The 14,969-nt window shown below is 33.3% G+C and overlaps 1 protein-coding gene across 17 annotated transcripts in view; it reads left to right on the top strand.

Moving 5' to 3' along the window:
• Window positions 1–14,969, top strand: part of Il1rapl1 (interleukin 1 receptor accessory protein like 1) — a 1,215,099-nt gene that overhangs the window by 1,182,964 nt on the left and 17,166 nt on the right. The gene's annotated exons all lie outside the window — the stretch shown is intronic.

Genomic DNA, 14,969 nt, shown 5'->3' with positions numbered 1-14,969 from the left:
CAAGTCCCAAGTGACCCACCTCCAGCCACGCCCCACATCCTAACAGTATGTCTAGCCCAGAACTATCTAAATCCTAACAATGGTGCTAAATATTCCTGCTACACTTACTTGCTAAGCAAGGCATCTTTAAATGATGGCTGGATAAATAAGTAGGTATGAAAATAATTAAATAGGCTAAAATGATTATCAAGAAGACTCTTAGCAGGATATGTATTTCATACCACCTTGAATAATTCTATTACAAACTGTCCCAAGAAAAAGACAAAATATTCGTTGTTTTGTATGATCAGTATTTAAAGGCATTGATCATTTGTCTATAATAAGGTTACAGAAAAACCTATTACATGAAAAAGTGATACATAAAAACTTCACGGAAGTAATAACAATGATTAATTCAGGTTTTTATGATTCTTGTGGTTTTTAACTTATTCTTATCATTCCTGTACCTGTTGCATATTCTATACAACAAGAATGTTCTATACAGTCAGAAAAAAAGATGAGAAAAATAAATTTGTCTTGGTACAGCTGAGTATTGCCTTTAGTAAATTTTTAATTTGAATAATTTTAGTTTTGCTGAAAAGTTGCAAAGATAATGTAGAGCGTTTCCATACACCTTTTACTCATGTTAACATTCTTTTTCATAATGTTAACATTCTTTTTCTTCTGAATATTTGTACACTTTTACAGGAAAGTTATTATTACTCTCTTTGCTATAAAATCAAATTATTAATACATTTTAAAGTTTACTGAAATCTATTTACTTGAATGCACATTCTTGCTCCCCCTTTTTATTTATGTTAGCAAACATTACATTTTAAGGAATACCTTTACTTCAATGTAATTTTTTCACAAACCACTACCAATTTTCGTGTACTGAAATATATATGGTGAGGTGATAAGACAATGCTTTATTTGTTGTGAACCATGGCTGTATTACCATTTTTATAAAAGAGAATTCATTATTAAAGAAGTTCCTTCATGTATCCTAATTTGAGAGCCCCGTAAACAGTGTTCCAACAATTTTATCCTCAAATTGGTCCTGGATTAAGTAGCTCTTTCTTGTTCCATTAGGAATTAAGAACTGAAAGATTCTGTTACTGATGTCCCTAAAACATGCCGATTGCATCATAGGTTGTTAATGAGAGAAAATAAAGGGGGCTTTTAAAAAAGTTTAATAAATTCTTGCAAGGATCTCTTTATAAAATGAGAAAGGAAGGCAAATTTTCCTTGGCATGTTTATGTATTCAGAAAAAAGATAGTGATAAAAAACATTGAAGTAAGAAGAAATACATTTTTTACTTCTTTTGGGAGAACCAGCATATGGTTTGGTTATTGTTTTTTATTTAATAGTCTTAACTCTGAAATAATCTGGAGTTTGAATGAAGCTTGTCTCAAGAGAGGAAACTATTACCATTGGCTTTTTACCAACCACATTTTATTCTGATACTTTCAATAGTTAGGAAATATATTAAACCCTTAAAGTAAGAAAATTAAAATAGTAATATAAAATTCTGAAGTATATCAAAGCTTCCCTTTTGTATGCTGCAATATAAGACATTTTTACATGTATTCACTATTTTTATAAATTTATTTCCATCATTGAACATACTACAAATCTTTGTATTATTTTTGGAAGAGTTCAATGTTTCTACAGAAAACACAGCTCCTATTGGTTATCTGAATGGTCCAGATGTTCTGGGTTCTTTGGGCAACTGAAAGCATTCCCAAAGGAAGAACGAATCCTTCTGATTGTGACAATATATCTTCTGGTGGAGGATTTCTTTCAAGATAAACACTGCATCTCTTAACAAAAAGAAGTAAAATGACAATTCCACCTTCACTCTGACAATTTTCCCTCAAGAGATGTCTTGTAACATTCCATCTGTGCCTATTTGTATGCCATGCTAAGAAGGAAATTCTAGTAGAGGGAAAGCAAATACTTTTTCTTCTAAGATATTTTCTTTTAGGCATCAATGAAGTTGGACACCTTGATATGCAATATCTGTCTTCTAGACAGGCCACCAGGGGCCTTTTTGTTCTTTATTATAGCAGTATCTATCTCCTTTTTCTGGTTTCTCCCCCTTCTACTTAATATAGACGATCTAAGATGAAGTATCCCCATCTGAGTCTTTTGTATGGCTATGTGTTCCCAAATATATAATGATATGTCTATGTCCCATGTTAAAAATTTTTTAATTAATTTTATTGGTACATTTTATTGGTACATTTTAGGTATACAACTCATTTACATTTATCACTGGGTGTTTGTACCTGTATATCTTGGTTCTTATTTTTTTTCCATGTTAAATTTTTTAATAGAGATATTTCAAACAGTGCTTTTATAACACAAAGAGAAAAATAAAGCTCTGTGGGTAGGTAGCAACTTCACATTGGACATTTTGAAAATATATGTTAACTTTTTCTAAGGGAGAATTATTGTCCTATTGTTCTGAGCTAATTTTGGCAAAGTAGCTCGACTGGTACATGAATTAACCCCAACAAAAATTTATTAACAAGGTACATGTCATTTTCTTTGAAAAGTGGAAAAAATGTATATTAGCTGAGAAATTGAAACATGAATAGTCTTACCATCATCCATCATACCACAGGAGTATACGAGTATACTTGGTTTACCAGAACTCTAGACCAAACTACTTGCTATAAACATTTGCAGATACTCCTGTACTCTACCACTCAGCATCTGAACCCTCCCCATGAAATTTCTCAACAAAAATGCACAGGACACTTCAAATGAGTTGCTCACCCGGCTCATGATTATAATACTTAAAGAATTTCTTACCTTCATATAGAAAACTTACATTCATAGCACAATGACACTTCAATGCTGAATAAATATTAGCTCGGATTATTTAGTTGTAAATACCTACCCACACACCTGAGTCTTTAATTGATGTGACTTTCTTTAAGACAATAAGCATATTTTATCTATCACTAAAACTCATAAGCACTACACATAGTATATACAAGACACTTATTAAAGAAATATGTAAGAGTGAATAAATAAATGCAAAGAAAAGGTGAGAGCTGTGAATGCTGCTGCTTACTGGTAGAGCACTTGTCTAGCATCTCCAAGATGCTAGGTTTGACCCCAGCATTCCCTTACAAAAAAGTTGAATTGGAATATAAAACATATAAAGCGGTATGTGATTAAATGCCACCTGAATACAGATTTCTTAGTTCTAAACATCTCTACAAGATTAAATTGTCATTGGATTTATGAATGAAAGACAATTTTTAAATTTTCACTGTGAAGTTGACTATTTTTCAATATTATGAGGTTTTAACGCCAACTTAATGGACAGGGTTTACTAATTCTAATTCATCATTTGCTTGATTCTTACTATACCTTTACTAGAAAAATTGGTTCAAAAAGATATTGGAATGTGAGATGGGAACACAAAATTTCTAACTATTTTTCAGGAAAATGAAAATGTTCTTAATCATACAGTGGTTCATTTATTCAACTGATAGTTATTGAGTAACCTCAACATGTCAGATAATTTTCAAGGCACTTTGGATAATCACTGGAAAATAATTAAACAATAAACCAACAAACAGATAAAAAATAACCAAGAACATCCTCAACCTGATGGAATTAAAATCCAGCAAGAGGCATATAATAAATAATAATACATTTAGTAATAAACAAATCAAATATTATGTTTTATAGTGACAAATGCTAGAGAAAAAAATAAGGAGAAGTTAGTACAAAGTGCAGCCATGAGTCTTGACTTGAAATGAGTGGTCAGTGGGCCAATTTGAAAAGGTTCTGCATGAGCAGAGATTCAGAAACAAAGAAAGCCATCCAAAAATGGGGGGGGTGGTGGCTGGATTGTCCCAGTCAGAGGAAATAGAACACAATTTTAAGTAATTCTTTATAATATTATAAGCAATAATCTATAATATAAAACTGTAGCCAAAACTAACTGTTAATATGTAATTTGGTAAGCAATGAAAAAAAATCTAAAAAATACTTATTGTAAGAACAGTGTGTCAAGTCAGCTTTCCATTGCAATGATAAAAATATATGAGAATAATAAGTTAGAGGACAAAAGCATTTTGACTCATGGTTTCAGAATTTTCAGTGAATGGTCAGCCAGCTCCACTGCTTTCAGGCCTGTGATGAGGCAGAAACATGGCAGAAAGGCATGGTGAAGTGAAGCTGCACAGCACATGGTAGCTGAGAAGGGAGGGGTGGTGGCAGATCCAGAAAAAGTCCCCAAGGCCATGTCCTAATTATCCACTCCACTCAACTAGGCCCCAGCTCCTGTATCTATCACTTCCAATGATACCATCAAACTATGATCCCATCAGTGGATTAATCGATTAACAAAAACCCCACTAGTTGGCAATCAAGCCTTTAGCATAGAAATTTGGGGAGAAATTTCAAATACAAACCATAACAGAAGGCAAATCACTGTGGATGCAGAACTTCATTGGAAGAAAAGATCCTAGCCTTCCCTTGCAGGATTAGTAGGATTTTGATAAACAGAAAGGAAACATTCAGAGTTAGTACAGAATTGTAGAAAACATGCCAAAATCAATTCACATTGGAAAAATAATTTTGGCTGGAGTTTAGTTAGTTGCTTCAATTAAAGGAGTAAAGGAACTTAACTTCCAATATAAGGAATTCCAGCTTTTTTCCATGAGTAAAATAAATCAGCTAACAGTTTCTGAAGAAAATTCCAAGATAAGAATGCATTTTAAGAAGATTAAATTCAAGGGTTTTTACAGATTAGATTAAAATGGCTATAAATGATATAATTTTAATACAAGGATAATAAGTCCAAAATATATATCCTTTAGTTACAATAACACTTGCAATGGTGTGATTGTACTACTTGACTTGCTTATTTTTTATCCTCTTATTTTGGAATAAAAACTGCAGACAGTCCCCAGAAATTGTAAGAATTGTATAATTCTTATATCTCCTCCATCTACATTCATTAAGTAATATCTTTTTGTCACATTTACAACATCTCTCTTCTTATACATAGGTAGAGAAAAGAAAGAACTAGACTACATACACAAACACACAACATATTATTGTTGAACCTCGTGAGAGTAAACTGCAGACATCATTACTAAATTCACCAGGATGATTCTCTTAAATACATGGGTATTTTCTTATATAATTAGAGTGCATTTATCAAATTCAGGAAAATCAGAATGATAAAATGCTATTGTCTAATACATAGTCTACATTTAAATTTTAGAAATTGTCCCAATAGGTATTGTTTGTAACATATTTCCCTTCCAAGATTGTGCACAGAATTCAGTTCTCAAGTCTCTTTAGTTTCCTTTAATCTGGGAAGCCTCCTTTCCTTTCTTTGTCTTTCATAACATTAACATTTTTGAAGACTAGAAGCTAGATAATTTTAATTTTTATAGTTATCCTTCAATTTAGGTTGGAGTGACAAGTCCTAATTTTTTAAAATATATATATTTATTGGTACATTTTAAGTATAAAATACATTTACATTTATCATTGGGTGTTTGTACCAGAACATGGTGCATCTTAGTTTTTATTTTTACTCCCATTACCTGTGCACCCTTCACCCCCTCCACCCTTCCCTATCTACACAGAGTTTGATTCCATTTTGACAAGTCCTAATTTTTTAAATTTTGAGGGGGTTTGGGGCTAGAATACAAGAAAGGTAATGTTGTGCCTTCTTAGTGAATTACACCAGGGAGCACATCACGTCAATTTTTTCCATTACTAGTGATGCTAACTTGGTCAGTTCGGCAAGATAGTGTCCACTTCCCCCTTAGCCATTAGTAAATATTTAATTCATTTTTTAAAACTTAGCATTTATAAATGTTCCTTACTTCAAGGGAAAAAAAATAGCACGATACCTTTCATATCTAGTTGGGAAGAGGAAAAGCACATTACAGAGGTAGTTCTAGCAAACCATGCAGAGAATAATGCTTTTCCTGTAAGATTTTATGTCATTTTTTTTTCATTTTTAGTGGTTCATTAACATGTAACAATTAAGTTCCAAGACCTTTGGGACCTTAGCTTTATCAGGCCCTAAGGATGGGTTCTAGCCAATGACCACATTTGCATTCTTGATTGGCAGTAAGTAGAAATTAATTTGATTATTTGGCTGAAAATCTCTTTCTAAAATGGCAAACTATACTACTTTGAAGGTAATTTTTTGTCCAAATGTTTGGTCAAACAAATCAAGCTGCTCCTTTCAGGTCTATTTTATTTTTTATTATTATAATTTTTATATACACTGTCTTATTCCAAAAAAGCTTTTTGCAAGAACAAAATTGCTATCCTTACATACTGCTTTATACCTTCCCAGAACATTTACTTGCAATTATGTGAACCGCAATTTGCCTTCTTAATGTGTTACCCCTCCCAAAAATTATAACTGCTTCTAAATTGCCCTGACATATTTGAGGATTGAGTTGAATATCTTTGTAGGCTGAGCATAATTATCCTCCTGCCAAGAACAAATAAGTTATACTGCTCCAGAGAAATAAATATGCATATGAATTTATGTGGATGGATAAATCCTTATAAACTTTAGCTCTTTATAACACAATGAGAAGGGAAAGAATGTACTTGGTGAGGCTAATGAATAAACTTGGGTCATTATAGCGTGTATCATGCATTTTTCTCACAAACTTGCATTTTACTTTGTATAAATCAGGACAAAACATTTTAAAGGACTTTATATAATGAATGAGTCAGTTTTAGGATGAACTATATAAGAATAAATCACTTAAATCTTCAGTTATACTACAGACAAGATTTTAGAAACATCAAATGAGATACCAAATAAAAACTCCAAGTGACTTAAAAATGCACAAAACTTTTATTTACTTTGTTAAAAGCTTTACTTCTTAAAAGATTTCTGGCAGAAAAAATGTTTGCCAACAATAACACCAGGTACCAAAAAAAAAAAAAGCCATAAAACAAAAAAGAAAAGAAAAAAAAGATCCCAAAGTATACTAGGTAAATGCAGGAAGATTAGGGTAAACCAAATGCATTTATTGTTTGCAATGTAATCCAATATACTAAGAGATGGCATGCGCTTTATTTTAATTAGCTCTTTCTTTTAAAGGGTTGCTAGCTCCAACTGTCTTGATAAGAAAAAAAATTGTAGTCATTGCTCAAAATGCTTGTAGCAAATCTAGTTTTAAATTGAAGCAATTTATTTTGAAAGCAGTCTACTACTGCAGCAATAATCAATGCGTTTTCCCTTAGTCCATACTGGAGCTTTCCGAGGACTATTGTTAATTGCCTGTAACTAAATGACTGCTGGTGCCCTTAAATGTAACTCTTTGGCACTTGTTCATTTGTCGTGTTTAACCAAATGCCAGCTTCCCTTAGGTTTTGCCTAGTGATTTTGCTTTACAATTTTCAATATACAGTCTCAGTCCCTTAAAGGGGGTAGAGTCTATCATTTTAACAAAATAACACAAAGGCTAAGCAGATTTTAAAAGGTCTGCACTTTCTCTTTCCCTCATCAGATTTTGAATTGTGCTGAAATGGAATCTTTTTATTTTTTAAATACTGCTACTCCAGGCAATTTGAACTAGAGCTGAAAAGCAGTTCCCAATTCAAGGGCAAAATGACATTTGCTGGAGCAACACCATTTACATTCACATTATAATGTAAAGATAAAATACAGCAATGAGCCCAAATAATTTCTTTTAACTATGACAGAATTTAACCCCTAGTAATTTTGTCCTGACCCAGTGGAAAAGCAAGAAGAGGTGGTGCTCGTGCTCATAATTATGAATATCCAGCTTGGAGCAGAGTAATGTGAAGACTAAATCTGGTATGTGTACATCATTTTTCTTGGGAGAGTTTACACATGCCATATGCAGCCATGTGACTAACTTAGATCAAAAGGAAAAATTTTAACCTGGACATATGTAGTATGTAGGCATATATATATTACATTCACATAAAATTAACATAGTAACTGAGGAGCTGGTGCTGGTGCAATGCACTATGGAGACAGATAGTTTAGTTCGTGACCTCCTTATAAGGATAGACTGCTATGTTTTGAAATACTGCATAAGTATGTGGGGGGAAATCTGAAATACTCTCACGAACTTGGATAGATAAAAGCCTTGTAAATGCTATTTCTTTGGACCAGTTTTTAAGTATTCTTTTATTAGTAAATGACTACCTGCAGCTCAGAAGAATTATTCTTGCTTGTTCTCTAAGTACATATAATTTTTCATATGTGTGTACTTTAATGGAGTTATTCAAGTGACACAAGACCACTTCTGTAATTGCTAAGAGACATCAACTTTGTTCTCTTTTTCTTATTATATTTCAGATAATACTATTGATTGGCTAAATAGAATATTCAAGGCAGTTTAATTTTTTGAATGGCTGCTGATATCTAGCAATGAGAGTCAATCACATATGGGCAATTACTTCTCTAAAATAAAAACATTCTTTGATATTATATTTCTCTTATTTATTCATATTCAATTTCTAAAAATTTTAAAGTATATAGAGACCAGTATGATGAAGACAGTCTGAAGAAAATGGGAGTTCTGTTTGTTATATTGTTAGGATGATGTTTCAGGCATAGTTTTTAATTGCTTCTAAAACTATTTGATGAGATATGGGGACTTAAGTCATGCTACATGCCCAGGCCTGCTTCCATACCTCCAGATGCAGAGTGTGCTTTGGGGTACTGTAGCAGTACCTGGGCAGTTATGTAAAACAGAGCTGCTGTACTGGAGCTAATATTTATTTAGAGATTATCCTCACATAGGCCTTGGCTCAGGACTTATAATGACTTTTTAAACAAAAAGTCAAAATTTCAAAGAATTTAAATAGGGGTAACATAAGATAAAATTCATAGTTTGTAAATGTTAAGCTCAATGAGTTTTGACAAATGCACACATTTATGTATCAATACCCACAGGATACAGAATATTTCCTTTACCCCTAAAAGTTCCTTCTTGGTCTTTTCCAATAAATTTTCCCTTCAATCACTCCCAAAGATCCCCAAAACATGCACTTTCTGAATTTGATCACCATGAACTATATTTGTCTATTCTTGGAATTAAGTTGAATCTTACAGAATGAACTGAAGGCATACTCTCAGCTGGGTGTATAGCTTAGTCATGGAGCACTTGCCTATGTGTCTGGCTACCTTTGTTCAATATAATTTTGTGAAATTTAGGCAGATTGTGTGTATTATTAGTTTACTTTTTCAATTGTTGAATATATTCTATCCTATGGACAAACAATAGCTTATTTATCATCTTCTATTAATGCACTTTTGAGGTGTGTCTGGTTGTGGCTATTATGAATTAGACTACTCTGAAATTTTTGGGAAAAGTCTTCTTACATATATCTGCTTATATATCTCAATAAGTAAATACCTGTGAGTGGCATTGATGGTCACAGAGTAGATTCATATTTAATTTTATTGGAAACTACCCCAATTTTCCAGTGTAATAGAACCATTGTGTAGTCTCATTAGAAATGTTTGGGAGCAGAAGTTTTAAGTGTATCTTATTATTTTTTTCTTTTATACAAGAAATTTTAGACTTATAAATCATTGGTTTTTAATATACTGCATTAAAAAAAAACAGAATGAAGTTAAAAGAAGCCATTCTCTAGGTTGGGTGTGTATCTTGGCCATGGAGCAATTGCCTAGCAAGTGTGTGGTCCTTAGTTCCATTCCCAGTACCACAAACAAAAGAATAAACCTTAGTCTAAATTCTTATCCCTCCCTGTATTAGTTGTGTTTCTCTAGAGGAAAATAATTAATAGTCATTTTTTCATTGCCGGGACAAAGTACTGACATACACAATTTAAAGAAGGAAAGCTTTATTTTGGCTCATGGTTTTAGAGATTTCGGTCCATGGTTAGCTGGCTCCAAGGCAGAAATGTATGGCAAAAGGACCTGGCAGAAGAAAGCTGCAAAACCCATGCCAGTGGGGGGAGGGGGGGGAAGAAGAAGAAGAGGAGGAGGAGGAGAAAGGGAGAAAGGTGGAGGGGAGCACGAGGAGTGGAGAAGGGAGGAAAGGAGGAGTGAGAGGAAGGGGTGGGGGTGTGAGAATATATCCTTCAAGTCATGCCCCCTGTGACATAGGTCCTCCAACTCAGCCCACCTCCTGACAGCACATTCAGCTATGAACTCATCAGTGGATTAATGCACTGATGAGTATAACACCCCGTTTCAGTCACCTTCTGAAAGCCTCATCTCTGAACCCATGAGACTATTGGGAGATATTTTAGATCTCAACAGCAACACTTCTGTATTATTCAGTGTACTTTACATCAGAATTTTTTTGGTGTATAAACCACTCTATGGAACTAAGTTGTAGTTATATGTAGGTATCTGTGTATGTGGAGTTACAAAACTTGTATTCTGAGAGAATAAGACCCAGTCACTCCACAATATTATCTACTCCCTCCTGTTCACATAATAGGATGGAAACATTCAGAAGAGAACTTTGTATTCCATTCTTGGTACTTTTGCAGAAGTGTCTTGTGTGGTTTCTTATAAGATTCAGCAGATAAAGCTGCTGGAGTTATTTTTTCATTATTTCACACTTTATGCTAATTTACTTAGTCTCTGGAATGTTTAAATTCTGACCTTAGTTTTCTTTCTTAAATTTATAAAGACTAGTCTTTTTAATAAAACATTTCCTTCTATTTGCTATTACTTTTACTAAATGAAGAGAAATACACCTGATTAAACATATTTGCTTTAATAAACTGTTGAATTAAGAATAAAGGTCTAGATAATGAGAAATATGACTGAGATTTTCTTCTCTAATTGTTACGGGAAAAGTGACATGACATGCAAACACACGGGTATATAATGTTCTTGAGAAAAAAATTTTGATCACTTTTGAAAGACTATTTTTCATGGATACTGCTCTGTTCTCAGTATGATTTCATGTAATTTTTGAAAACTCAGGTGTGATCTTTTAACTGAAAAATACACTCTGTTCCTTATTTACACTTTCAGTTTCTCATACCAGAGAAACTATTCGGTATTTACACATGTGTGTCCTATTTATTTCACTTAAGTGTATAGCCTCAATGTGCATCCATTTAGCTATAAATGTCTCTAATATCTCATTCTTTATGGCTGAGCAGTACTCCATTTTATAAAAAAAAAAATCCTCCTTATCCAGTAACCAGTTGATGGGCAATTGGGCTGTTTCGAAGTTTTAGCTATTACAAACTGTGCTGCTATGAACATGGGTGTACATATATCACTGTGGTATGATTCTTTTAATTCTTTTCAGTAGATACCCAGCAGGGGAATATCTGGATCATAATATGGAATAGGAAAATAAGGCCCAAAGGGGAAGGCGAAGTGGGAGGGGTGGGGGAAGGAAAAGGAATAAATATGAGAAAAGGAAAAGACAGAAGCAAGTTTTGAAAATAGGGAGGGGTGGAGGGGTGGAAAGCAGGACAGGAGAATAGGGAAAAAAATAAGAACCAAGATATATCATGTAAAGGTACAAATTCCAAATGATGAATGTCATCACATTGTATACGTAAAATGTACCAATAACAGTAATGAATTAAAAAAATAATATATACGGGTGAAAAATCACAGATCAAAGTTCTTAGTCTAAGCTTATATTGACTATGCTATGAAATTTGCTAAACGACTCATTGAAATTTTCTCATTTACAAAACTAAAACAACATTATCTTAGTACTACAATTTCCAGATTATTTATATTTAATGGTACTTAAGGAAACCAGTGCTTTTCAAACAGTGATCAACTTTAGAGGATAATGGCTAGCCATCAGTAGTAACAATTATATTATGATAATCAAGGACAGCATGTGAACACAAGCCCTTAGTTAAAGAGAGTTTCAATATGGGTGAATGATGACATATTACTTAAATACCGGCAGAATGCAAAAATCAACATTTAAAAAGTCAGTATTTTTTTTCTAAATACCAATAGTAAACTAGCTGAAAAAGAAGTCAGGAGAATAGTCCCATTCACAATAGCTTTAAAAAATACCTAGAGGTCAATCTAACCAAGAAGGTGAAAGACATCTACAATAAAAATTATAAAATACTGAAGAAAGTAATTGAACAAGACACTAAAATGTAGAAACATCTCTGATGCTCATGAATCAGCAGAATTAATATTATTTAAGTAGCCATACTACCAAAAACAACTACAGATTCAATTCACTCTCAATCAAAATTCCGATGATATACTTAGTGAAATTAAACAGTCATAAATTTCATATGGAAACAAAAAATCCAGATTAACCAAGAAAATCTTAATCAAAAGGAGTAAGGCTAAAGATATCACAATACCACTTTTCAAACTATAACACAAGGGCATAGTAACAAAAATAGTATGGTGCCAGCAGAAAAGTAAACACGTAGACCAATGGGATAGAATCAAAGACAAAGAAACAAACCCACAAACAAACAAACTCTAGCCATCTGAATCTTTTTTTTATTACTTAAATTCTTTTATTGGTACATTTTAGGTATACAACACAATTACATTTCTCATTGGGAACTTGTACCTTTACATAATGCATCTTGGTTCTTATTTTTGCCCCATTCCTAGCCCTCCCTTCATCTCCTCCACCCTTCCCTATTTACAAAGACTTTGTTTCTATTTTTTCCATTTCTCATCATTTTTCCTTTTCCTTCTTTCCTTTCCCCTGCCCCTCCCAATACCCCTACCCCTTTGGACCTTTTCTTCCTATTTTGCATTATCGCTTATTCATTCTAATCATTGGTACATTTTAGGTATACAATATAATGACATTCATCATTGGAAATTTGCACCTTTACATAGTCTCTCTTGGTTCTTATTTTTCACCCTTGCCCAGCCCTCCCTTCAACCCCTCCATCCCTCACTACTTACAAAGATTTTGTTTCCATTTTTCCATTTTCTCATATTAATTCCATTCCCTTCTTTCCTTTCCCCTACACCTCCCAGTTCCTTCCCCTTTGCCCCTTTTCTTCCTATTTCACATTATCTATTATACGTTTTAGTCCTTCTTTACACTTTCAGTTTCTCACACTAGAGAAACTATTCAGTATTTATACATGTGTGTCCTATTTATTTTTCTTAAGAGTATTGCCTCAATGTGCATCCATTTAGCTATAAATGTCTCTAATTTTTCATTTTTTATGTCTGAGTACTACTGAAGTAGCCATCTGAATCTTGACAAAAGAGTCTAAAATTTTAGAGAAAAGACCTTCTTTATCGGAAGATACAGAAGACTTAAACTAGATCCGTCTCTGCTCACCCTGAACAAAAATTAGTTCAAGGTGGATCAAACATTTAGGTATAACACCTGAAAAATTTAAACCTGCTAGAATAAAACATAGGGAAAACACTTGAAACCATGGGCACAAGGAGCCACTTCCTGAATAGGCCTCCAATAGCACAGGAAATAATAGCAAGAATCAACAAGTGGGACTACATGAAATAAAAGTGTTTCTGCACAGAAACAGAAAAACATCAACAGAGTAAAGAGACATGCTACAGAATGGGATAAAAGCTTTGCCAGCTACTTTTCAAACAAAGGATTAATATCTGGAATATATAATGAAATAAAAAACACCAAAAATCCAATAGTCCAATCAATAAATGGGCAAATGAATTGTAGAGACATTTCTCAATAGAAGAAGTATGAATGGCAAATAATTTTATGAAAAAAATGTTCAACATCTTTAACCATTATGGAAGTGAAAATCAAAACTTCATTGATATTCCATCTCATCCTGTCAGAATAGCTATCATAAAATATACAAGAAACAATAAATATTGGCTAGGATGTGGAGGTAGGGAGAGAAGCACTTCTACACTGCTAGTGGGAATGTAAATAAGTACAGCTACTGCAGAAATAAGTATGGATGTTCCTCACTAAATATAGAACTACCAGATATTCCAACCATACAACTCCTTAGTATTTACTCAAATGAATTAATGTCAGAATACTAGAGGGTACCTGCTTACTAAGATTTATTGTGGCACAATTTTCAAATGATGTGGAACCAGCTTCAGCGCCCATCAAGAGATGAATGGATCAAGAAAATTTGCTATCTATCTATCTAAACTGGAGTGTTATTCAGCCATAAAAGGGAATGATATGATGTAATTTGCAGGAAAATGGATGAAACTGGACATCATCATGTTAAGCAAAATAAGCCAGACATAGAAAAACACATATTTCATGTTTTCCCTAATATGTGTAATCTAAAATAGATGACATGAAAATAGAAGGGTGATTGTTATTATACAAAAGGAAAGTAATAAGGGGGAGGAGAGAAGGGGGCTTAAGGAAGAGTAATGGGCAGATGGAAACCATCAAAATATATACATGTATGAATATACCACTTTAAAATCCAATATTTTATAAAATTAATAGGCACTAATGGAAATATGTGTAAAATAAATAAATACTAGTAGCTTTAATTTTATTGTGATAGTCATAATCTCTAAAGGAGAAAAAAGTAATATTTCATTCCACAATTTGTCTGATTATATCTGATGTAACACAGACATTCAGTAGGAAATGGAGAAGCTGTATACAGCGAGTGTCAAGAAATATCTCTCTTTTGGATGGAACATAGTTACCTTCCTGATATAAAGGAAAGCAAATTAATAGAAGGAAAAATGTAATAGCTGAATGAAGGAAAATAATACTAACATATTTTATTGTGATATATACTAGGATCCTTGCTTTTTAGGTCCAAGTAAGCATCCAGACTCAAAGCTTAGGGTGGAGAACTGTGACTCCATTTCATTGTAAAGGATATGGTACAGAAGTCATTGCCTGGCCCTTGTCAGCAGATAGCATTCATTATGTAGTTTCTGGAACACTCTGCAGCAATCCACAGTGCTTTCCAGGGACTGTGCTGTTTGCCCCCTCACTTCACTTTGGCCCCGACACCCATGTGAGCACCTCAGGTGAGAAGAATCAAGACTGACATTGGGTGTGTG

Source organism: Heterocephalus glaber, unplaced genomic scaffold, assembly GCF_053883595.1.
Source record: "Heterocephalus glaber isolate CG9 unplaced genomic scaffold, H.glaber_assembly_v1.0 deba00001594, whole genome shotgun sequence".
Lineage (NCBI taxonomy): Eukaryota > Metazoa > Chordata > Mammalia > Rodentia > Bathyergidae > Heterocephalus > Heterocephalus glaber.
The sequence above is the reverse complement of the archived record's forward strand: the minus strand, read 5'-3'. Positions and strand labels throughout refer to the sequence as shown.